This window comes from Engystomops pustulosus, chromosome 11 (genome assembly GCF_040894005.1).
Source record: "Engystomops pustulosus chromosome 11, aEngPut4.maternal, whole genome shotgun sequence".
Classification (NCBI taxonomy): domain Eukaryota; kingdom Metazoa; phylum Chordata; class Amphibia; order Anura; family Leptodactylidae; genus Engystomops; species Engystomops pustulosus.
The window spans coordinates 43,688,758-43,712,740 of NC_092421.1; positions in this window are offsets into that span (position 1 = coordinate 43,688,758).

Here is a 23,983-nt window from a genome sequence, read left to right on the forward strand (position 1 = left end):
CGTTATTTGTCAGTCGCTAGGACTGTGGGATGAATAACGTCATTCCACTGCTTCATGTCCTGGAACTCATGCTGCAAAATCTGTCTGATCAGGGCACTGGAGAAGTGGAGACTACATCTCATGGCCACATGAGTCCGGTGGGGATTGAAGTGGAGGAGGAGTACATTGGAGAACAAGCAGAGTCTGGTGCAATTTGTGGTTTTTCTACTCAGGTGACAAGAGAGGAGGAGTAGGAGCATCCGGAGGAGGTAGAAGATGAGGCAGATTGTGCAGATGGCCCGCAGCATGCTGCCTGGCCTAACTAGTGACAGCTGAATAGTCAACATCCGCCATAGGGATGACTTTTGGCTCTCCTCCCTCTTGGACCATCACTACCAGTCAAAATGGGTGACTTTTTTCCAGCTGTTTAGACGGAGGTACAACTGGCATACTATAGAGCAATACTGAGCAAACAGTTGGCCGCTGCCTATGTGCGCCATTGTCTATCCTCTGTCAGGTCTGACCTGGGGATTCCTGACAGCCATCGCTTATGTACTACTACCACGGCTGCTGTGGGGAACTGGGGGGGTAGGAGCAGTAGCAGTTCCATCAGCAGCAGCTTAAGTCTGGATTCCTTAATGAGCAATTTCACCCGCCTATTGAGGAGGGTAGCCGCCACCAGCAGCAGCAAGACATGGAGCAGACCCTGCACCAGCAGGTGATGTCCTACTTGGACAGCAATTTACCACCTCAGGTAGAGGATTTCATGGACTACTGGGCAGCCAAACTTGATGCGTGGCCGCAACTTCCGGAGTTTGCAGTAGAGAAGCTGTCCTGCCTGGCCAATAGTGTGGCATCCGAGCAGGTGTTCAGTGCGGCAGGAGCCATCGTTACCCTAAGGAGAACCCGCTTGTCCACCCGTAATGTGGAGAGACTGACCTTTGTCAAGATGAATCAGGCTTGAATCGGCCATGATTTCAACTCAATAATGAGTAATACATCAGATGAGATCAGCCATGATGCCTCTTCCAAACATTGAGAAATGAGTCTGGGTTCTAACTACCTGCCTCAGCCACTATTCTGATGCTACCACCCGCTTGATGCCACACATCTGCTGCCAGTTGCTCCAACTGCCTCCTACCATCTTTACTAGGGACTGGAATTGTCTGGCACCTCCACACTATATCATTGTGCCACCCTGTGGGCTCCTGCTGCTGCCACCTTCACACTATATCATTGTGCCACTCTGTGGGATCCTGCTGCTACTGATGTCACCTTCACACTAAATAATTGTGCCACTCTGTGGGCTCCTGCTGCTTCTGCTGCCACCTCCACACTATATCATTGTGCTACTCTGTGGCATTCACTGTTGCTGCCACCATGTTGCTGTAACCTGTGGGCTCGTGCTGCTGCTTCTGCTGCCGCCACCTCCGGACTCTTATCTTTGCGCCACTTTGTGGTCTCCTGTTGCTGCTGCTGATGCCACCTCTATACTATATAATTGTACCACTCTATGGCTTTCCATCTTGCTGCCACCTTTGTCTCCTGCTGCTGCTTCTAATGACGCCACCTCCACACTATTATCATTGTGCCACTTTGTGGCCTCCTGTTGATGCTGGTGATACTCCTGTTGTAAGAATGTTCTTCTTAGTGATAGAAGGTGTTTTTCTCTATCCTCACTTTCTGAGCAGATTCGGATGTATCTCAGAGCTTGGCTATAGACAATGGATTTCTTGATATGTTTTGGATGAAAACTGTTCCACTTTTTGTATGATGGACGACCTGTGGGTTTTTAATAATTTGTAGTTTGTATGATATTGTCAATAATGTATATGGTTGTGTCCTGAAATGTACCTTAGATTTACAGTAGTCCAGGGAAAGTTTTATGGCAGAATTCTATGAAACTAAATTCTTAATGTGTTAGTAAGGATGAGGGAACTGTAAGGCAAATAGTTATGTTATGTCTTCTGCAATATGCTGTCCCCTTACGGCGTTATTACAGTATGTGTATTTACCTTTATAGAGGATGCACTATTATTATATTATGATATTTTTGTATAATGTTGGCATAAACATTTAAAAAAATAAATACATAAAACGTTGCCACACTTGCATAAACTTTACCTTTAAATAGTGTAGCCTTCCTTTAGGTGCATATTTATATGAGGCATTGCCAGGAGTCTGTTGAACACATAGAGCTGCCTTGGATTGTCTAATTTACTAGATATATGTCACCACTGTTTCCTCTATTAACTGGGGCACATTTATACATGTTCCTCCCACCAGATCTATCAAGAGGCTCCAGCAGCAAATGCCCAGCTCTGGCCCACTGCACCTCCCCCTCCACACAGCACTGGCGTAGAGACCACAGTTCACAGAAAGTTAGATATAAAGATAGCTAGAAAGAAGATAGATATAATAATTGATAATGAAAAAAAATTGATAATGAATAAATATATAGGAGATGGAGAAATGGATAGATAGATCGATCTATTTATCAGAGCTCAGCCTGCTGCTTGTATTATCTCTGCAGGCTCCTGTCTGGTGTAGGGAGGAAAGGGCTGCTACATGGCTATTAGCTTGAAGCAATGTTAGGGGATGACTGCCTTCTGTGTAGCAGATAACCATGTCTGGCTGCATTTACCTTGCAAGTGCTGCCTGAAGCACTTGTGTAGCAGATGCTTGCAATAAGCAGGGGAGAACACATCCATTACTAGTGAATACAGCTGAGCGCACTACCTTCCTCCCCTCTCATTTGCTGCAATGTGTCAGCTGATCTTTTACTGTGTAAAAGCAGAGAACTCTGGAGAGCTGAGCAGAAGCTGAATCCTTGTGTGCAAACTCCACCAGAGCAGCAGGAACTAGGAAGGGACAAAGCTACCAGCAGGGGGAGCCAGCAAGCATGACAAAACAAGTTCTCTCAGTAAGGCTTCATATTTTTAAAATAAATTTTAATGCTGATGTTACTTAGCAAATTACAGTCATGTGCTATGGCGGCACAACCGCTTTAAGTAGTCATGCTGCTTGGTATTTTTTTCTAAACATGTACAATCCAAGCTTGTTCTGTTTCTTGCTCCATGGGTGCCGAACCTGCTAAATTTGTTTCATTCCCTAACTTTGCAGTTCGGGTCTGCTTATTTTACACATAACATTTTGACGAAATGTCCAAATTATCTATGTCTCTTCTGGCTCTTACAGATCATCACAGTGCATGCCAACATCAAGATCAGTGAGCCACCTATTTTGGTCTATTGTAAATTGGCCTCCCACAGCCGACATCATGGAGATACAAAAGCATGGGCATCACGGACCACATTTTTCATAATTCAAACCAAAAAAGAAAGAACAAGATCCAGGGGCACTACACAATGTGTAGGTTATTCCAGGCTGATTACTTTATGCAGCTAAATGTACAGATTTTCACTCACCTTCTTGTTGTGCAGATGGCATAACACATACACAGGCAGTAAAGATGGGAACGGCATGCTGCCACAGGGAGACTGTCTCGGTGTGAACACCGACAAAGTAAAATCGTAAATGGTTTCTCCAATATGGATATCACTTGGATTCTCCCGTTAAACCACAAATTCACAATTTGTTCCAACAATGGGGCTCATTTACTAAGGGTCTGAACACTGCACTTTCCATTTTGCGCTGAATTACCCTGGGATTTTGGCGCACGCGATCAGATTGTGGCGCATTTGCGCCAGCTTTCACGCAACAGAAATGGGACGGCATGGCCATCGGACAACCTGACGGATTCGGAAAAACCGTGGTTTGCAACCAGGTTATACAACTGATGAAGAATCCGGTTTGAAATCGAAACTCGTCTTGACAGTTTGTTTTCAATATCTTGTATAAATTATACTTTCTTGTAAACATATCGTTGGAATGAATAGCGGTAGATCTTTTGTGATCAACTGGATAATCCAATAGATATCGGAGAGAGCATTTACAATAATTATAACCAACACTGACAGTGTAGAGTATAGCATCCCTGAAGCTGCTGTGGTTGTTCAGGATAAAAAAAAAAATTGGCTGAGAGGAGACCTCATTACAATGTACAAATACCTGTGTAGGCAGTACAAGGATCTCTCCAAAGATCTTCTATACGTAGGCCTGTGATCAGGACATGGGGGCTTCCTCTACGTCTAGGAGAGAGGCGCTTCTACGAAAAAGTTGTTTACTGTAAGAGCAGTGAAATGGAACTCTTGTAAACAAACTTTTGCATCTTCACTATATTACTGTATTTGTGGTAAAACACTGGCAAACAACATGAAACTACTTAAAGACAACAGATCCAGTGTCATGAACCCAATCACCAAGACATGAAATTAAATCCAACCTGGTGTGCCTCACTGTAACATTTTTGCAAATTTGCAGTGTACTCCCCTCACTATTGCCTGTAAATGAGGCTAAATATGAGCCAGGACAAAAGTGCAGATAAATATGCTCTAGCCTTGAAACAATATATTACAAGAGTTAACATGATGAATAACATGAATAATTGAAAATGATATCACCACTGTCTATATGCCTGGAGGAGAAAAGGAATCCACACGTGTGTCGCCACGATCCTGCGGCTTCCTCAGGGGTAACCATATACCAGCTGAATGTTCATTTTATTAGCAAGCCGTGTGATGCTGGCGTGTGATGTCATGTCCGCCCATCAGCTGAGCCCCCAGCGCCTGCGCAGATCCCGAAGGAACGCCTCCCACTCTTCTCCTCCATGTGGTAGCACCGCACATGTCACGGGACCCGCCCCACAAGGAGAAGGCACCCGGAAAGCCAGCTGACATTTGTCAACAGTACGTGAATGTTCATATAAAAGTTGATGCCAAATGATCTTTCTTTAAAGCCTGTAAAAACTGCCGATTCCTCCATATGTTATGCCTGATTCCGAGGGCATTGTTCTGAAACTACAGCGTTGTTTTCATATGGGTATTTATCAGTGGGCATTATCATCAGATAGGGGCAGACACCACAATTTAAACTAAAATGAGTAATAGAGAGGATCAAAAGATAAATTTTTGAGACCACATAATGGATTGATAGATATAAGCCCGGTGAACCAATGAAAATGTTCCTTAATGTTACTCTCCAATAATGGAACCAATGATAGTTACTAAAAAAGTAATATATATCACGTGAATAGAAAGTGAAATAAACAGAGAAGTAATTTATATATAAATGGGAATTTGATGTGCTCTAAATCTAAATCCGTCTGAAAGGGAAGTTATGAAATGTGAAATGAAATAAGTAGAGATGGGTGAATTTGTTAAATTCGGTCTGTCCCGATTTGCCGAATTTTTCGGAAAAATTTGATTTGATTTTAATCGAATCATGACGAATAACGTTAAAAAACAGGTATTTCCTGGCTGCAGAGAGCCTGTAGGGTTTTGTAGAACGTTATGCCATGCTTAATTATGCATAGGGAGCGTGGTTTGGTCTTCAAACCATGCTGTGTTTTAGTATGACACGCACATGACAGTCAACGCTCTTAGAATCGCTTCATTTTTAAATTCCATGTACACTTACATAGGCCAACTTCACCAAATAAGCGAAGCGGGAACGCAGCCTGACAAGGTAACGTCGGTGCCAGCTCAAAAGGACTGAACTAAGGGCCAAGATTTCACTATAACATCAAAGAAGGCAGTCTTTTCACACTGACATCAGATGATTCCATAGATTACGACAGAACCTGTTTTGTTAAACCCTGATACATTTTGTCCGCTTTCAATCGGTCAAAAATCCATCATCGGTATTGCTGAAGCCAAAAACAAACAGGAGTAGATCCAAAACAGAGATGACCAGTAAATGGGATACTTGCATGTCCTGTGTATTCTGTATCCACTACTGCTTTTGGCTATCAATCCTGGCTTCATTCCTTCTGACAGATGAAATGACGCTGGAAACTAAACATAGTGGCAACATCATAGAGCGATGGAGGGTGAAAACAGCATTTTGAAAATCACAAGGTGTTCCAGGGAGACAGCGGTCAGTTTGCAGAAGCATGACTAAGCAGCAGAGAGACACAATGACAAATTATGGAGGTGGAGGAAACATGGTAGGCCACAGAGTGGCACGATGACAGAGCATGGAGGAGGTGGCGGCAGCAGTAGCAGTGGCAGGAGGCCACGAAGTGGCACAATGATAAGAGTGTGGAGGTGTCAGAAGGAGCAGCAGGAGGCCAAAAGGGGCACAATGGTAAGAGCGTGGAGGTGGCGGCAGCAGAAGCAACAATCCACAGGTGGCAGCAACATGGTGGCAGCAACATGGAAAGCCAAAGAGTGGCCCAATGATAGAACATAGAGATAGCGGTGGTAGCAGCAGCAGGAGCCCACAGCAACATAGTGGCAGCATATGGGAAAGCCACAGAGTGGTACAATGGCAGAGTGTGGAGCTGGCGGCGGCAGCAGGAGCCCACATAGCCCACAGCAGAGGAGGCCACTTTGTGGCACAATGACAAAGTTTGATATGAATTCGAAGTTGAAATTTTCCATTTAAATTTGAAGATTAGAGACGCCACATCCATAATACATGGTAGACCACAGAGTGGCCCAATGATAGAGTATCATAGTATCATAGTATCATAGTATATAAGGCTGGAAGGAGACGCAAGTCCATCAAGTCCAACCTTCAAGAATTAAATAAATGTTTTATCCCCATAACCCGTGATATTTTTTCTCTCCAGAAAGTCATCCAGGCCTCTCTTGAACATGTACATAGAGTCGGCCATAACAACCTCCTGCGGCAGAGAGTTCCATAGTCTCACTGCTCTTACAGTAAAGAACCTTTGTCTATGGTGATGGTAAAATCGCCTCTCCTCTAGGCGTAGAGGATGCCCCCTTGTCCTGGTCACAGGCCTAGGTATAAAAAGATCTTTGGAGAGATCCTTGTACTGTCCGTTCAGGTATTTGTACATTGTAATGAGGTCTCCCCTCAGTCGTCTTTTTTCTAAACTGAATAATCCCAAATTTTGTAATCTGTCAGTGTATTCTAATCCCCCCATTCCCCTAATAATCCTGGTTGCTCTCCTCTGCACCCGTTCCAGCTCTGTTATATCCTTTTTATACACTGGTGCCCAAAACTGTACACAATATTCCATGTGTGGTCTGACCAGGGATTTGTATAAGGGCAAAACTATGTCTTTATCATGAGAATCTATTCCTCTCTTGATGCATCCCATTATTTTATTTGCTTTAGCAAAAGCCGCCTGGCTCTGGTCACTAAAATTAAGTTTACCATCCACCAATACGCCCAAGTCCTTTTCAGCTTCAGTTTTACTAAGTAATTGACCGTTTAGAACATAATTATACTTTTTGTTTCCATGGCCCAAGTGCATAACTTTACATTTATCTACATTAAACCTCATCAACCATTTCTCTGCCCATCCCTCAAGCTTCCACAAATCCCTCTGTAATGCTAAACTATCGACCTCAGTATTTATTACTTTACACAGCTTAGTATCATCTGCAAATATTGAAACTTGACTGTGTAAACCCACTACAAGGTCATTAATAAAAATATTAAAAAGAAGTGGCCCCAATACTGACCCCTGTGGCACTCCACTGGTAACATCAACCCAATCTGAGAATGTGCCATTAATGACCACCCTCTGTTTTCTATCACTAAGCCAATTACTTACCCAGATACACAGATTTTCTCCTATTCCCAGCAGTCTCATTTTATATACCAACCTTTTATGTGGCACGGTGTCAAATGCCTTTGAGAAGTCCAGATATACAACATCCACAGCGTCCCCCAGATCCAGTCTTGAACTTACCTCCTCGTAGAAACCAATCAGATTAGTCTGACAGGACCGATCTCTCATAAACCCATGCTGACGCTGGGTTATAAGGTTGTGCACAGTGAGATACTCCAGGATAGCATCTCTAATAAACCCCTCAAATATTTTCCCCACCACAGCAGTTAGACTTACGGGTCTGTAGTTTCCAGGATCGCTATTTGATCCTTTTTTGTATATTGGTACCACATTTGCTATGCGCCATTCCTGTGGAACATAACCAGTCCTCAGTGAATCTTCAAATATTAAAAATAACGGTCTGTCTATCACCGTACATAATTCATGCAGAACCCGGGGGTGTATGCCATCTGGCCCCGGTGATTTATCTATCTTAGTGGTTGCGAGGCGGCGCCGTACCTCTTCCTGGGTTAAACTGTTGACATTATAAAAAGAATTAACATTATTCCTCATTGTGTCTTCCACCAGGGGATTTTCCTGGGTAAAGACAGTTGAGAAGGCGACATTCAGTAGATTGGCCCTTTCCTCGTCTCCTTCCACCATGACCCCCATGTTATTTCTAAGGGGACCCACACTCTCTGTTTTTAGTTTCTTATCATTTATATACTTGAAAAATAATTTGGGATTATTTTTGCTCTCCCTGGCAATATTTCTCTCAGTCTCTATTTTTGCGGCCTTTATCTGCTTTTTACAGGATTTATTTTTCTCTCTATAATCCTGTAATGCCTCATCGCTACCTTCACGTTTTAGCACCTTAAACGCTTTATCTTTCTCGCTTATTGCTTTCCTTACAAGACTAGTTAGCCACATAGGGTTTTTCTTGTTCCTTTTATGCTTTTTCCCATAAGGTATGTGTTTCTCACAGGACTTTTTCAGAATATATGAGAAAAAGTCCCATTTTTGGGGGGGGGCTTTTGTCCTTGAGAGCATTATCCCAGTCTATGCCTTTAAGGTCTTCCCTTAGTTGCTGAAAATTTGCCCTCCTGAAGTTTAGAGTGTTGGTTGCCCCTTCACTAACGCTCTTAGTAAAGCGTAATACAAAATCAATGATATTATGATCACTATTCCCCAGGTTCCCCCCAACCTGTAGTTTTGATATCCTATCAGGTCTGTTGGTAAGGATAAGGTCCAGCAGTGCCCCCCCTCTTGTTGGCTCCAGGACTAGTTGCGACAGGTAATTGTCTTTTGTTGTTGACAAGAACCTGCTACCTTTGAAGGACCTGCAGGTTTCTGCCCCCCAGTCAATATCTGGGTAATTGAAGTCCCCCATGATAAGTACTTCACCATGCTTTGAAGCCGCATCCATTTCACTTATCAGCATTTCCTCTGCTGCCTCCATTATATTTGGAGCCTTATAACAAACCCCTAGTAATATTGTATTATTCTTTTTCCCTCCCCTTATCTCCACCCATAGGGACTCCACATTTGCGTTACTGATGTCATCTCGCAGGACGGGCTTGAGGCAAGAATTCACATATAAACAAACCCCTCCCCCTTTTTTATTTATACGATCCTTTCTAAAAAGACTATAACCATCTATAGTAACAGCCCAGTCATAGCTACTGTCCAGCCATGTCTCGCTGATACCCACTATATCATATTTCCGTTCCAACATCAAGAGTTCCAGTTCCTCCATTTTGTTTGTGAGGCTTCTGGCATTTGTGTACATACACTTTATATGTTTTTCCCTGTCCGTATTCCTTTTGTCCTTATTCCCCAATCTCATTCCAGCCCCCCTTCCTCCCCCATGGACTATGACCCTTCCCAGCTCTCTATGTACACCGTCTATTTGCCCTGCACAAGTGTAGTTGCCCTCCCCCCAGGTCTCTAGTTTAAACACTCCTCCAACCTTCTAGCCATTTTTTCCCCTAAAACAGCGGCCCCCTCCCCATTGAGGTGCAGCCCATCCCTACTGTAGAGCCTGTAGCCCACAGAAAAGTCATCCCAGTTCTCCATGAACCCAAACCCCTCCTTCCTACACCAACTTTTGAGCCACTTATTTACCTCCTTGATCTCCCGCTGCCTTTCTGGTGTGGCACGTGGTACAGGCAGTATTTCGGAGAAAATTACCTTTGAGGTCCTTGCCCTGAGCTTATGGCCTAAATCTCTGAAATCATTTTTAAGGACCTTCCACCTACCTGTTACTTTATCATTAGTGCCAATGTGGACCATGACCGCTGGTTCCTCACCAGCCCCTCCCAGTAATCCGTCAACCCGATCCGCAACATGCCGAACCCGAGCACCCGGCAAACAACACACTGTTCGGTATGCACGGTCTTTGTGACAGATTGCCCTGTGTGTTCCCCTAATAATGGAATCTCCCACTACCAGCACCTGTCTGACCTTGCCTGTGCTCCCATTACCCTTCTTACTGGAGCAGACATTCCCCTGGTTGCTAGCGGCCATGTCTTTCTGCAGCATTGCTACCCCAGAGCTGATATCCCCCTCATCCACCAGCCTGGCAAACTTATTGGGGTGCACCAGATCAGGACTAGACTCTCTACAACTCTTCCCTCTACCCCGCCTTCTACATGTTACCCAACTAGCTGCCCCCTCATTCTGCACCTCCATACTTCCCTCCCCACAACCATCTTCCCCAGAGAGTTTGTGCTCCAGGAGCAGCAAACTTCGTTCCATATTATCAATTGCCCGCAGCCTTGAAACTTGCTCATTTAGATCCAGAATCTGGGCTTCCAGATGAGCAATTTTCACACACCCCACACAGCAGTATTCCCCCTCGAACGGCTGTTCAAGGAAAGCATACATGGCACAGGATGTACACCGTGTAGCAATGCCACTTATGGAGTCCATAATTCTAATGGGGATTACAATATAAATATGCACAGAAAGAATTTACAGTCAAAGTAACACAGAACACAGAAGTTACCTGCTAAAGCCCCTCAAACTTAAGTCCCTTAAACCTAAGTCACACTTATGACACTGCACACACTTGGGATCAGTGCACACTCGCTGCCAAGCTCATACACTCGCTTTGCTAATGCTTTTTTTAAAGTTATCGGCCACAAAAATCTGCAGAGCTCACTGCACAAGATCTGGCTGCAAAAGCACAAGATCTGGCTGCATCAGGTGGCATCAGCAGCAGGAGCCCACGGAGTGGCATATTCATATAGTGTGGAGGTGGCATCAGCAGGAGCCCACACAGTGGCACAATGATATAGTTTGGAGGTTGCATCAGCAGTAGTCCACATAGTGGAACAATGATATAGTGTGGAGGTGGCATCAACAGCAGGAGCCCTCAGAGTGGCCCAATTATATAGTGTGGAGGTGGCATCAGCAGCAACAAGATCCCACAGAATGGCACAATGATATAGTATGGATGTGGCATAAGCAGCAGCAGGAGCCCAAACAGTGGCACAATGTTATACTGTGGAGGTGGCATCAGTAGCAGCAGGAGCCTGCAGAGTGGCACAATGATATAGTGTGGAGGTGGCGGACAATTCCAGTCCCTGGTAAAGATGGTAGGAGGCAGAGGAAGCAACTGGCAGCAGATGTGTGGCATCAGGCGGGTGGCAGCATCAGAATAGTGCTGAGGCAGGTAGTTAGAATCCAGACTCATTTCTCAACGTTTGGGGGAGACGTCATGGCTGATCTAATGTGAAGCATAAGGTATTGGTGAGTTAAAATCCTGGCCGATCCATGCCTGATTCATCTTGACAAAGGTCAGTCTCTCCACATTACGGGGGGACAAGCGGGTTCTCTTTGGAGTAACGATGGCCCCCGCCACACTGAACACTCGCTCGGATGCCATACTACTGGCCGGGCAAGACATCTTCTCTACTGCAAACTCTGCAAGTTACGGCCATGCATCATGTTTGGCTGCCTAGTAGTCCATGGGATCCTTTACTTGAGGTGCTAAAGTGCTTTCTAAGTAGTTCACCACCTGCTGGTGCAGGGTCTGCTCCATGTCCTGCTGCTGCTTGTGGTGGCTACCCTCCTCACTAGGTGGCTGAAGGAAGTTGCTCAATAAAGAATCCAGACTTAAGCTTCTGCAGATGGAACAGCTACAGCTCCTACCCCCCCCCCCCACAGCTCCCCACAGCAGCCATGGCAGTAGTTCGTGTGCGATGACTGCCAGGAATCCCCCGGTCAGACCTGACAGAGAATGGACAAATGTGCACAGCATTTCTCTAAAGCATGCCAGTTGTTCCTCCCTCTCAGCAGCTGGAAAAAAGTCACCCATTTTTGACCTGTAACAAGGGTCAAAGAGGGTGGAGAGCCAAAAGTCATCCCTATCCAAGATGTTGACTATTCATCTGTCACTAGTTAGGCAAAGCAACATGCTGCGGGCCATCTGCGCAAGTGACTCTGAGGGACTCCCGGCCTCCATCTCCAGTGTATACGGCCAAGGTGCTTCTGGGACATCTGCCTTGTCTTTTACCTCATCCTCCAGATGCTCCTGCTCCTCCTCTCTTGTCACCTGAGTGGAAAAAAACACTGATTTCACCAGACTCTGCTTGTGCACCAATGTCCTCCTCCTTATCCTCCTGCAGTTCAGCCCCCACCGGACTCATGTGGCCATGAGATGTAGTCTCCACTTATCCAGTGTCCCGACCAGACAGAGTTTGCAGCATATGTTCCAGTCCTGGCGACTGACAAATAACGTGGCCTCTTCAAAGGGCCTGAGCAAATGCCAGTGGCTGACATCAAGGTTGTACAGAGGAGTACTTTGTTCCGCTTGCGTCATCAAAAAATTAATCGCTTTTCTCTGTTCATGCAGGCGGTCTAACATATGGAGGCTGGAAACGGGTGGAGACATTGCATATAAGACTATGTTGTGCTAGGCCGTTCTGACGCTGCAACTCGAGGAGGGTGTTCTTGGCTTTGTAAGAATGGCTGAAGTAAGTGTACTGTTTGCTGCTCATTGTTAGAATGTCTTCCAGATGGGTGGAAGACTTGAGGAATCTGTTGACAACCAGATTAAACACATGGACCATGTAGGGCGCTTGGGCCATCCCTCCTGGGTGCAGCGCGGACACCATGTTCCTCCCATTGTCTGTCACCGTGGTTCTGATTTTTAGCTGTCATGGAGAAAGCCACACATTGATTTCTTGTTCCATGATGCGGAGCAGTTCCTCCTCTGTGTGACTTCATTCTCCCAGGCAAACCAGGTGTAGAACTGTGTGACACCGCTGTGCCCTGCACATGTGGTATGATGGAGCAGCACTTGTGGAGGCTGAGGTGGTGGTGGAGAAGGAGGAGGCGGACACTGGTGCTGTAGCAGCAGTTTGACAATGTGGAGGAGAAAGTGGCGCCTCTTGTGGAAGTACTGGCCCTGACCATAGTTACAGCACCACACGTCCATGCTACTGTGCACCTTGGAAGAAACTGATAAGCTCAAGGACTGGCCCACCTTCTGTTGTACATAAAGGTGAAGGGCTGGCACTGCCTTTTTGGAAAAATAATTGCGGCTTGGAACTTTCCACCTTGGTTCGGCATTAGCCATTAGTTCTCTGAATGGTGCAGAGTCCACGACCTGGAAAAGGAGGGACTACAGTACCAACAGCTTGGACAAGAGCACGGTCAGCTTCTGCACCTTAGGATGGCTGGACGCATATAGTTGTCTCTTTGTAATTGCCTCTTTCAAAGACTGCTGGCACCATGCTTAGCGAAGAGCAGAAGCATCTGGACCGGAAGATGAAAAAACCCAGCTCCCTTTGGCAGAGGTGCTGGAGCCTACAGTGGCTGAAATGGCATGTGTGCCACTAGATTCTGCTGCTGCAGTTGCTGCGTTGGCAGGATGGGCCTCCACATCTGTTCCACATTTCTCCCAGGCTATTGGATGGTGACGCTGCATGTGTTGACGCAGGGCTGTGGTGCAAACGTTAGCTCCCTGGCCACGCTTCACTTTCTGCCCGCAGATTCAACATATACATACGCTCGGCTCCTCTGGTGTCTTAACAAGAAACTGCCAAACCGCTTACCTGGGCCTTTGAAGCGGGGTTTGTGCAGTAGCTGCCTGCTCCACTGCCTAAAGTGCAAGCTGACACTCTCTTCGCCCGACGATGATGAATCCCTTGCTACACCTGGCCCCAAGTGCGATCGGCTACATCATCATCAATTTGCATTTCCCTATCAATGCTACTTTCCTCAACGGTGTCAGTATGCACAGCCTGCCTACTGCACGGAGCAGAGGATGTCTGACCAATCTCTTCACTGCCAAGCAGCTGCTGACTGTCCCCAAACACTTTGTCCTCGCTGAATAGTGGAGCTGAGCCCAGACCACCTAGTAGCTTTATGGATGAGGGAAATGAACAGGACAGAGGCTGTTTGAGGACAGGTGATGGCCGCTGACCTTCTCCTGGGCCATGCCAACTAATTGTTGTATCTGAGGAACCCACGGACTCTTGGCTGGGGTTGTCAGATGTTATATTTGAGGAATTGGGTGACCTAGCCAACCACTCAGCAACCTTTGGGTTGTTGATAGAGATGAGCGAACATGCTCGTCCGAGCTTGATGCTCGGTCGAGCATTAGGGTACTCGAAACTGCTCGTTGCTCGGACGAATACTTTGCCCGCTCGAGAAAATGGCAGCTCCCGCCGTTTTGCTTTTTGGCGGCCAGAAACAGAGCCAATCACAAGCCAGGAGACTCTGCACTCCACCCAGCATGACGTGGTACCCTTACACGTCGATAGCAGTGGTTGGCTGGCCAGATCAGGTGACCCTGGGATAGACTAGCCGCTGGCCGCGCTGCTCGGATCATTCTGTCTCTGGATGCCGCTAGGGAGAGAGCTGCTGCTGGTCAGGGAAAGCGTTAGGGTGTTCTATTAGCTTACTGTTAGGCAGGAGTGATTCTCAAAGAACCCAACAGCCCTTCTTAGGGCTACAATAACGTTCTACTTTTTTTATTTTAATTTGCATCTTTTACCATTTTGTGAGGAATTAGCAGGGGGACTTGCTACCGTTGTGTTTAGCTCTTAGTGGCACACATATCCATAGCAAAGACCGAAGTGGGAAAATTCAGTAGGGGTTGGATTTCTATTAGGCAATAACTCAGTGTCATCTCATCTGGCATAGTAGTGTGCTTCCTTTGATACTTGGCTAGAAAATAGCCATAGGAGAATACAAATAGCTTCTTGAAGCCTACAGTAGCGTTCTATATATTTGATTTCTGGTTGATCTGCTGGTGGCTGTAGTTTCTGCAGTGCATGTACTTGCCAATTCTGAGCAATTTGTAGTGAGACTTGCGACCGCTGTGTTCTGCGCTTAGTGGCGCACATATCCATAGCAAAGGCTGAAGTGGGAAAATTCAGTAGGGGTTGGATTTCTATTAGGCAATAACTCAGTGTCATCTCATCTGGCATAGTAGTGTGCTTCCTTTGATACTTGGCTAGAAAATAGCCATAGGAGAATACAAATAGCTTCTTGAAGCCTACAGTAGCGTTCTATATATTTGATTTCTGGTTGATCTGCTGGTGGCTGTAGTTTCTGCAGTGCATGTACTTGCCAATTCTGAGCAATTTGTAGTGAGACTTGCGACCGCTGTGTTCTGCGCTTAGTGGCGCACATATCCATAGCAAAGGCTGAAGTGGGAAAATTCAGTAGGGGTTGGATTTCTATTAGGCAATAACTCAGTGTCATCTCATCTGGCATAGTAGTGTGCTTCCTTTGATACTTGGCTAGAAAATAGCCATAGGAGAATACAAATAGCTTCTTGAAGCCTACAGTAGCGTTCTATATATTTGATTTCTGGTTGATCTGCTGGTGGCTGTAGTTTCTGCAGTGCATGTACTTGCCAATTCTGAGCAATTTGTAGTGAGACTTGCGACCGCTGTGTTCTGCGCTTAGTGGCGCACATATCCATAGCAAAGGCTGAAGTGGGAAAATTCAGTAGGGGTTGGATTTCTATTAGGCAATAACTCAGTGTCATCTCATCTGGCATAGTAGTGTGCTTCCTTTGATACTTGGCTAGAAAATAGCCATAGGAGAATACAAATAGCTTCTTGAAGCCTACAGTAGCGTTCTATATATTTGATTTCTGGTTGATCTGCTGGTGGCTGTAGTTTCTGCAGTGCATGTACTTGCCAATTCTGAGCAATTTGTAGTGAGACTTGCGACCGCTGTGTTCTGCGCTTAGTGGCGCACATATCCATAGCAAAGGCTGAAGTGGGAAAATTCAGTAGGGGTTGGATTTCTATTAGGCAATAACTCAGTGTCATCTCATCTGGCATAGTAGTGTGCTTCCTTTGATACTTGGCTAGAAAATAGCCATAGGAGAATACAAATAGCTTCTTGAAGCCTACAGTAGCGTTCTATATATTTGATTTCTGGTTGATCTGCTGGTGGCTGTAGTTTCTGCAGTGCATGTACTTGCCAATTCTGAGCAATTTGTAGTGAGACTTGCGACCGCTGTGTTCTGCGCTTAGTGGCGCACATATCCATAGCAAAGGCTGAAGTGGGAAAATTCAGTAGGGGTTGGATTTCTATTAGGCAATAACTCAGTGTCATCTCATCTGGCATAGTAGTGTGCTTCCTTTGATACTTGGCTAGAAAATAGCCATAGGAGAATACAAATAGCTTCTTGAAGCCTACAGTAGCGTTCTATATATTTGATTTCTGGTTGATCTGCTGGTGGCTGTAGTTTCTGCAGTGCATGTACTTGCCAATTCTGAGCAATTTGTAGTGAGACTTGCGACCGCTGTGTTCTGCGCTTAGTGGCGCACATATCCATAGCAAAGGCTGAAGTGGGAAAATTCAGTAGGGGTTGGATTTCTATTAGGCAATAACTCAGTGTCATCTCATCTGGCATAGTAGTGTGCTTCCTTTGATACTTGGCTAGAAAATAGCCATAGGAGAATACAAATAGCTTCTTGAAGCCTACAGTAGCGTTCTATATATTTGATTTCTGGTTGATCTGCTGGTGGCTGTAGTTTCTGCAGTGCATGTACTTGCCAATTCTGAGCAATTTGTAGTGAGACTTGCGACCGCTGTGTTCTGCGCTTAGTGGCGCACATATCCATAGCAAAGGCTGAAGTGGGAAAATTCAGTAGGGGTTGGATTTCTATTAGGCAATAACTCAGTGTCATCTCATCTGGCATAGTAGTGTGCTTCCTTTGATACTTGGCTAGAAAATAGCCATAGGAGAATACAAATAGCTTCTTGAAGCCTACAGTAGCGTTCTATATATTTGATTTCTGGTTGATCTGCTGGTGGCTGTAGTTTCTGCAGTGCATGTACTTGCCAATTCTGAGCAATTTGTAGTGAGACTTGCGACCGCTGTGTTCTGCGCTTAGTGGCGCACATATCCATAGCAAAGGCTGAAGTGGCAAAATTCAGTAGGGGTTGGATTTCTATTAGGCAATAACTCAGTGTCATCTCATCTGGCATAGTAGTGTGCTTCCTTTGATACTTGGCTAGAAAATAGCCATAGCAATAGGATAGGATTGTTTGGTTCTAAAAACTCAAAAAAAAACAAAAAACACAAAAAAAAACAAAAAACACAAAAAAAACACACAAAAAAAAAAAAAAAAAGTAAAAAAAAAAAAAAAGTTATAACTCTCATTTTAAAAATGTTTAACCCCAGGGCTAGGGGTAGAGGACGAGGGCGGGGACGTGGGCGTCCAACTACTGCAGGGGTCAGAGGCCGTGGTCCTGGGCGGGGTGAGACACCACCTGCTGATGAGGGAGCAGGGGAACGCCGCAGAGCTACACTCCCTAGGTTCATGTCTGAAGTTACTGGGACTCGTGGTAGAGCACTGTTGAGGCCAGAACAGTGCGAACAGGTGATGTCGTGGATTGCTGACAATGCTTCGAGCAATTTGTCCACCACCAGTCAGTCTTCCACGCAGTCCACCCATGTCACCGAAATGCCCACTCCTCCAGCTCCTGCACCTCAGCCTCCTCCCCCCCAGTCTGCCCCCTCCCAGGAAAATTTGCCATTTGAACCGGCATACTCTGAGGAACTGTTTTCTGGACCCTTCCCACAGTCACAAACCACTTGTCCGGTTGCTGCTGAGCAATTTTCCGATGCCCAGGTTTTCCACCAGTCACAGTCTGTGGGTGATGATGACCTTCTTGACGTAGTGGAAGTGTGTAAAGAGGTGTCCGACGATGAGGAGACACGGTTGTCAGACAGTGGGGAAGTTGTTGTCAGGGCAGGAAGTCCGAGGGGGGAGCAGACTGAGGGATCGGAGGATGATGAGGTGACAGACCCAAGCTGGGTTGAGAGGCCGGGTGAACACAGTGCTTCTGAGACGGAGGAGAGTCCTCGACCTGAACAGGTTGGAAGAGGCAGTGGTGGGGCCAGACGGAGAGGCAGGGCCAGAGCTGGTGCATCAGCGCCACTGTCAACTAGTGAAGCTCCCGTGGTGAGGGCTCTTGCGGCGAGGGCTAGATCTTCAGAAGTGTGGAGGTTCTTTAAGGAAACACCGGATGACCGACGGACTGTGGTGTGCAACATTTGCCAAACCAGGCTCAGCAGGGGTTCCACCACTACTAGCTTAACTACCACCAGTATGCGCAGGCATATGAATGCTAAGCACCCCACTCAGTGGCAACAAGCCCGTTCACCTCCGGCCGTGCACACCACTGCTCCTTCCCCTGTGTCAGCTGCTAGTCAGCCCCCTGCCCAGGACCCTGGCCCAAAAACCCCATCGTCGCCTCCACGATCCTCCACAGCATCCACCAGCGTTCAGCTCTCCATACCCCAGACGCTGGAGCGGAAACGCAAATATAGTGCAACCCACCCGCACGCCCAAGCCCTTAATGTGCACATCTCCAGATTGCTTAGCCTGGAGATGCTGCCCTATAGGCTAGTAGAGACCGAGGCCTTTCGCAACCTCATGGCGGCGGCCGCCCCTCGGTATTCGGTCCCCAGCCGCCACTACTTTTCCCGATGTGCCGTCCCAGCCCTGCACCAGCACGTGTCAGACAACATCATCCGTGCCCTGACCAACGCCGTTTCTGACAAGGTCCACCTGACCACGGACACGTGGACGAGTGCTGCCGGGCAGGGCCACTATATATCGCTGACGGCACATTGGGTTAACTTGGTGGAGGCTGGGACCGAGACTGACCCTGGGGCTGCTCATATACTGCCGACGCCGAGGATTGCGGGGCCTACCTCGGTCCAGGTGTTTCAGGCCTACTATGCCTCCTCCTCCTCCCACCCCTCCTCCACCTCCTCCTCCGAACTACCATCCGTGGGCACGGCGCCATCAGTCGGTAGCTCTAGGCACAGCAGCAGTGCCGTCGCTAAGCGACAGCAGGCGGTGCTCAAACTGCTGAGCCTAGGCGACAAAAGGCACACCGCCCAAGAGCTATTACAGGGCATCACGGCGCAGACTGATCTGTGGCTGGCACCGCTGAACCTCAAGCCGGGAATGGTTGTGTGTGACAACGGCCGTAACCTGGTGGCGGCTCTGCAACTCGGCAGACTGACACATGTGCCATGCCTGGCCCATGTGTTAAATCTGATAGTGCAGCGTTTCCTCAAGACATACCCCAATCTGTCTGATTTGCTCACGAAGGTGCGCCGCATCTGTGCGCATTTCAGGAAGTCCAGCCCAGATGCTGCCACTCTCAGGGCAGCGCAGCGCCGCCTCCAACTGCCCGCTCACCGACTGTTGTGCGACGTGCCCACGAGGTGGAATTCAACACTGACCATGTTATCCAGAGTTTACCAGCAGCGCAGAGCGATTGTAGACTGCCAGATGTCAACTTCCACCAGAACTGGTAGTCAGGTCAGTCAGCTTCCTCAAGTCTACAATGAGGAGTGGACGTGGATGTCTGATATCTGTCAGGTGCTGAGTAACTTTGAGGAGTCAACACAGATGGTCAGTGGCGATGCCGCCATCATCAGCCTCACCATCCCGCTGCTTGGCCTGTTGAAAAACTCTCTGGTCAGCATGAAGTCGGAAGCTTTGCGCTCGTCACAAGAGACGGGGGAAGAATATTCCCTTGTTGATAGCCAAAGCACCCTGAGGTCTGTTTCTCAGCGCATATCGGAGGAGGTGGAGGTGGAGGAGGATGAGGAGGAAGAGGAGGAGAATGTTGGCGAGACACAAGAGGGGACCATTGTTGAGTCCTTCACTGTTCAGCGTGTATGGGCAGAAGAAGAGGAGTTGGAGGAGTTGGAGGAGGAGGAAATGGACAGTCAGGCCAGTGAGGGGAGTGAATTCTTACGCGTTGGTACTCTGGCGCATATGGCAGATTTCATGCTAGGCTGCCTATCCCGTGACCCTCGCGTTCAAAGAATTTATTCCAGCACCGATTACTGGGTGTTCACTCTCCTGGACCCACGGTACAAGCAAAATCTTGCCACTCTCATCCCTGCAGAGGAAAGGAGTGTGAGAATGCATGAATACCAGCAGGCCCTGGTGCACAAGCTGAAACAGTATTTCCCTTCTGACAGCGCTAGCGGCAGAGTGCGTAGTTCTGCGGGACAAGTAGCGAGGGAGAGTAGGCGAGCAGGCAGCTTGTCCAGCACTGGCAAGGGTACGCTTTACAAGGCTTTTGCCAGCTTTATGTCACCCCAGCAAGACACTGTCACCTGTCCCCAGTCTCGGCAGAGTAGGGCTGATCTTTACAGAAAGATGGTGAGGGAGTACGTAGCTGACCATACCATCGTCCTAAATGATCACACAGCTCCCTACAACTACTGGGTTTCAAAGCTGGACATGTGGCACGAACTGGCGCTGTACGCCTTGGAGGTTCTTGCCTGCCCTGCCGCTAGCGTCTTGTCCGAGCGGGTTTTCAGTGCAGCTGGTGGCATCATCACCGATAAGCGTACACGCCTGTCGACTGACAGCGCTGACAGGCTGACGCTTATTAAAATGAATAAAGGCTGGATTTCTCAGAATTTCCAATCTCCACCAGGTGAAGGAAGCTCAACCTGAATAATTGATCCACTCCTCCTCCTCCTCCTCATTTTCCTCCTTCTCCTCCTCTTTGTACAGTAAAGCAGAGGAAAATGGCTATTTTTTGACAGGGCCCACTGGCTCTTGCTATACTTCATGCATTTAATTTTTCTGGAGGGCCACCTACCCGGTCCTCTGTTTGAAACAATTTTTGTGAGTGCCACATACAGGCACTCAATCTATTCCATTTTTCTGGAGGGCCACCTACCCGGTCCTCTGGTTTGAACAATTTTTGGGACTGCCACATACAGGCACTCAATCTATTCCATTTTACTGGAGGGCCACCTACCTGCTCCTCTGGTTTGAAGAATTTTTGGGACTGCCACATACAGGCACTCAATCTATTCCATTTTACTGGAGGGCCACCTACCTGCTCCTCTGGTTTGAAACATTTTTGGGACTGCCACATACAGGCACTCAATCTATCCCATTTTACTGGAGGGCCACCTACCTGCTCCTCTGGTTTGAAGAATTTTTGGGACTGCCACATACAGGCACTCAATCTATTCCATTTTACTGGAGGGCCACCTACCTGCTCCTCTGGTTTGAAACATTTTTGGGACTGCCACATACAGGCACTCAATCTATCCCATTTTACTGGAGGGCCACCTACCTGCTCCTCTGGTTTGAAACATTTTTGGGACTGCCACATACAGGCACTCAATCTATCCCATTTTACTGGAGGGCCACCTACCTGCTCCTCTGGTTTGAAACATTTTTGGGACTGCCACATACAGGCACTCAATCTATTCCATTTTACTGCAGGGCCACCTACCTGCTCCTCTGGTTTGAACAATTTTTGGGACTGCCACATACAGGCACTCAATCTATTCCATTTTACTGGAGGGCCACCTACCTGCTCCTCTGGTTTGAACAATTTTTGGGACTGCCACATACAGGCACTCAATCTATCCCATTTTACTGGAGGGCCACCTACCTGCTCCTCTGGTTTGAAAAATGTTTGGGACTGCCACATACAGGCACTATCCAAATTAAATTGTCTCCATAGCAGCCTCCACACGTTGTCTCCATTCCTACCTCCAAAAGTCGTCCATATAGCTGCCTCCATACATCGTCCCTTTATCAAACGAGGTGTGTCAGGCAGAAATTTGGGTTGTTTTCATGGATTCCACATCAAAGTTGTTAACTTTGTCGCCACCCTGCTGTGTAATCCACAAAATATACTTGCAAACTTTTACCATTTAGGGATATTATTTCAGCGCTTCTTGCGCATCTGTTTACATTCCCCTCACCCGCCATATCCTAAACTTATAAGAACGCTACTACACTTGATCTTATACAAAAGTGCTGTTTGGGGAGTAGCCTAGAGACAGGGGCTTGGATTTGCGAAAGCTCGCCTGGCAGCGGAGCGCCAGCTCCATGCGCATCATGCGCTTCTTGCGCATCTGTTTACATTCCCCTCACCCGGCATATCCTAAACTTATAAGAACGCTACTACACTTGATCTTATACAAAAGGTTCTTAGAAGTGCTGTTTGGGGAGTAGCCTAGAGACAGGGGCTTGGATTGGCGAAAGCTCGCCTGGCAGCGGAGCGCCAGCTCCATGCCAAGATCCAACTAACATAGTTTTAACTGCAGCACCTTTAATCTACTACTAGTTCACTGCCTCCATACATGGTCCCCTTATCAAACGAGCTGTGTCAGGCAGAATTTTGGGTTGTTTTCATGGCTTCCATGTTAACTTTGTCGCCACCCTGCTGTGTAATCCACAAAATATACTGGCAAACTTTTATCATGTACCGATATTATTTGAGCACTTCTTGCTCACCTCCTTTGGTTCCTCTCTGCCACCCATTGGTTTGAAGCCTGAGTCCATTTAGGGTATGTCGCCATGACACTCTCTAGCCTGCTGCCGCTGCCTCTGCATGCCGTCCCCTATAGTGTCAGGGTCAATTATTGCATGTTTTAGATGCTATCTAGCTTCATTCTGTCACTCTGTCATGGCCATGCTGTTGCCCATAATTTTGGCATAATGGTGCGTTTAAGCAGCCTCAGAGGCATCCATGCATGCTGCCCCTGCTGTTTCCTGTCCATTTCCGTGGTGTTTCCATCCTTTTCTGAGGTTCCCAGGTGTTTGGCCAAGCTTCCCTGTGCAGAGCCTTGGTCCCCTTGAAAAATGCTCGAGTCTCCCATTGACTTCAATGGGGTTCGTTATTCGAGACGAGCACTCGAGCATCGGGAAAAGTTCGTCTCGAATAACGAGTACCCGAGCATTTTAGTGTTCGCTCATCTCTAGTTGTTGATCAACACACTGCCTCTAGATGACTACGGCAGTTCTGGCCTCACAGAGTCACCCCTGCTTCGAGGTCCCCTTACTGGGCTGCGACCTCTGCCTGCTACACATGACACCTTTCTGTCTGACATAAAGGTTGATCAACTATGTGGATTTGACATGTAAATCTTGCTCTGAACTTTAGCAACAAAAAGTATTGGAATTTGCGTTATTCAGATCCCCCAAAACGAACACCCTGGGATTGGAGCAGAAATGAGTATAGAAAATATGTGGATTTCACAATGATTTCTTCCTATTCACTTTAACAACAAAAAAGAACGGCTATTTGGGATATACAGAAGCACAAGAACTGACACCCTGGGATTGAAGCATAAATCAGTACAGAAAGTACAGGCGGGCCCCTACTTAAGAACACTCAACTTACATACGACCCCTAGTTACAAACGGACCTCTGGATATTGGTAATTTATTGTACTTTAGTCCTAGGCTACAATAAAAAGCTATAACAGTTATCACAGGTGTCTGTAATGAAGCTTTATTATTAATCCTGATTCTTATGTCAATGCAACATTTCTAAAATCCAATTGTCACAGAGACCAAAAAAGTTCTGGCTGGGATTACAATGATAAAATATACAGTTCCGACTTACATACAAATTCAACTTAAGAACAAACCTACAGACCCTATCTTGTATGTAACCCTGGGACTGCCTGTATGTGGATTTCACAATGATTTCTTCCTATTCACTTCAGCAACAAAAAAGAACTGCTATTTGGGGTATACAGATCCCCGAAAATGGACACCCTTGGAGCAAAAATCACAACAGCACCGTACAGTAGAAGCAGCTGGACGCTACAGGCAGCACATGCAGTGTGAAGTGCAGAGTTTAGAAAATGTCTGCCTCTTTTATAGTCTGTGTGACCTCACAACATCACACTAACATCACACTGTTGGAATCAATTCACCCATCTCTAGAAATAAGCTATATGTTTGAAAAGGGGAAAAAGGAAAGTGAAGGTTTAAAGTGAAAATCTATACAGCATGCACCAAAAACTAAAATGTCTCATGCTTGTGCCAAAGGCTACTTACCTCATACTTACCTTAGTGAACT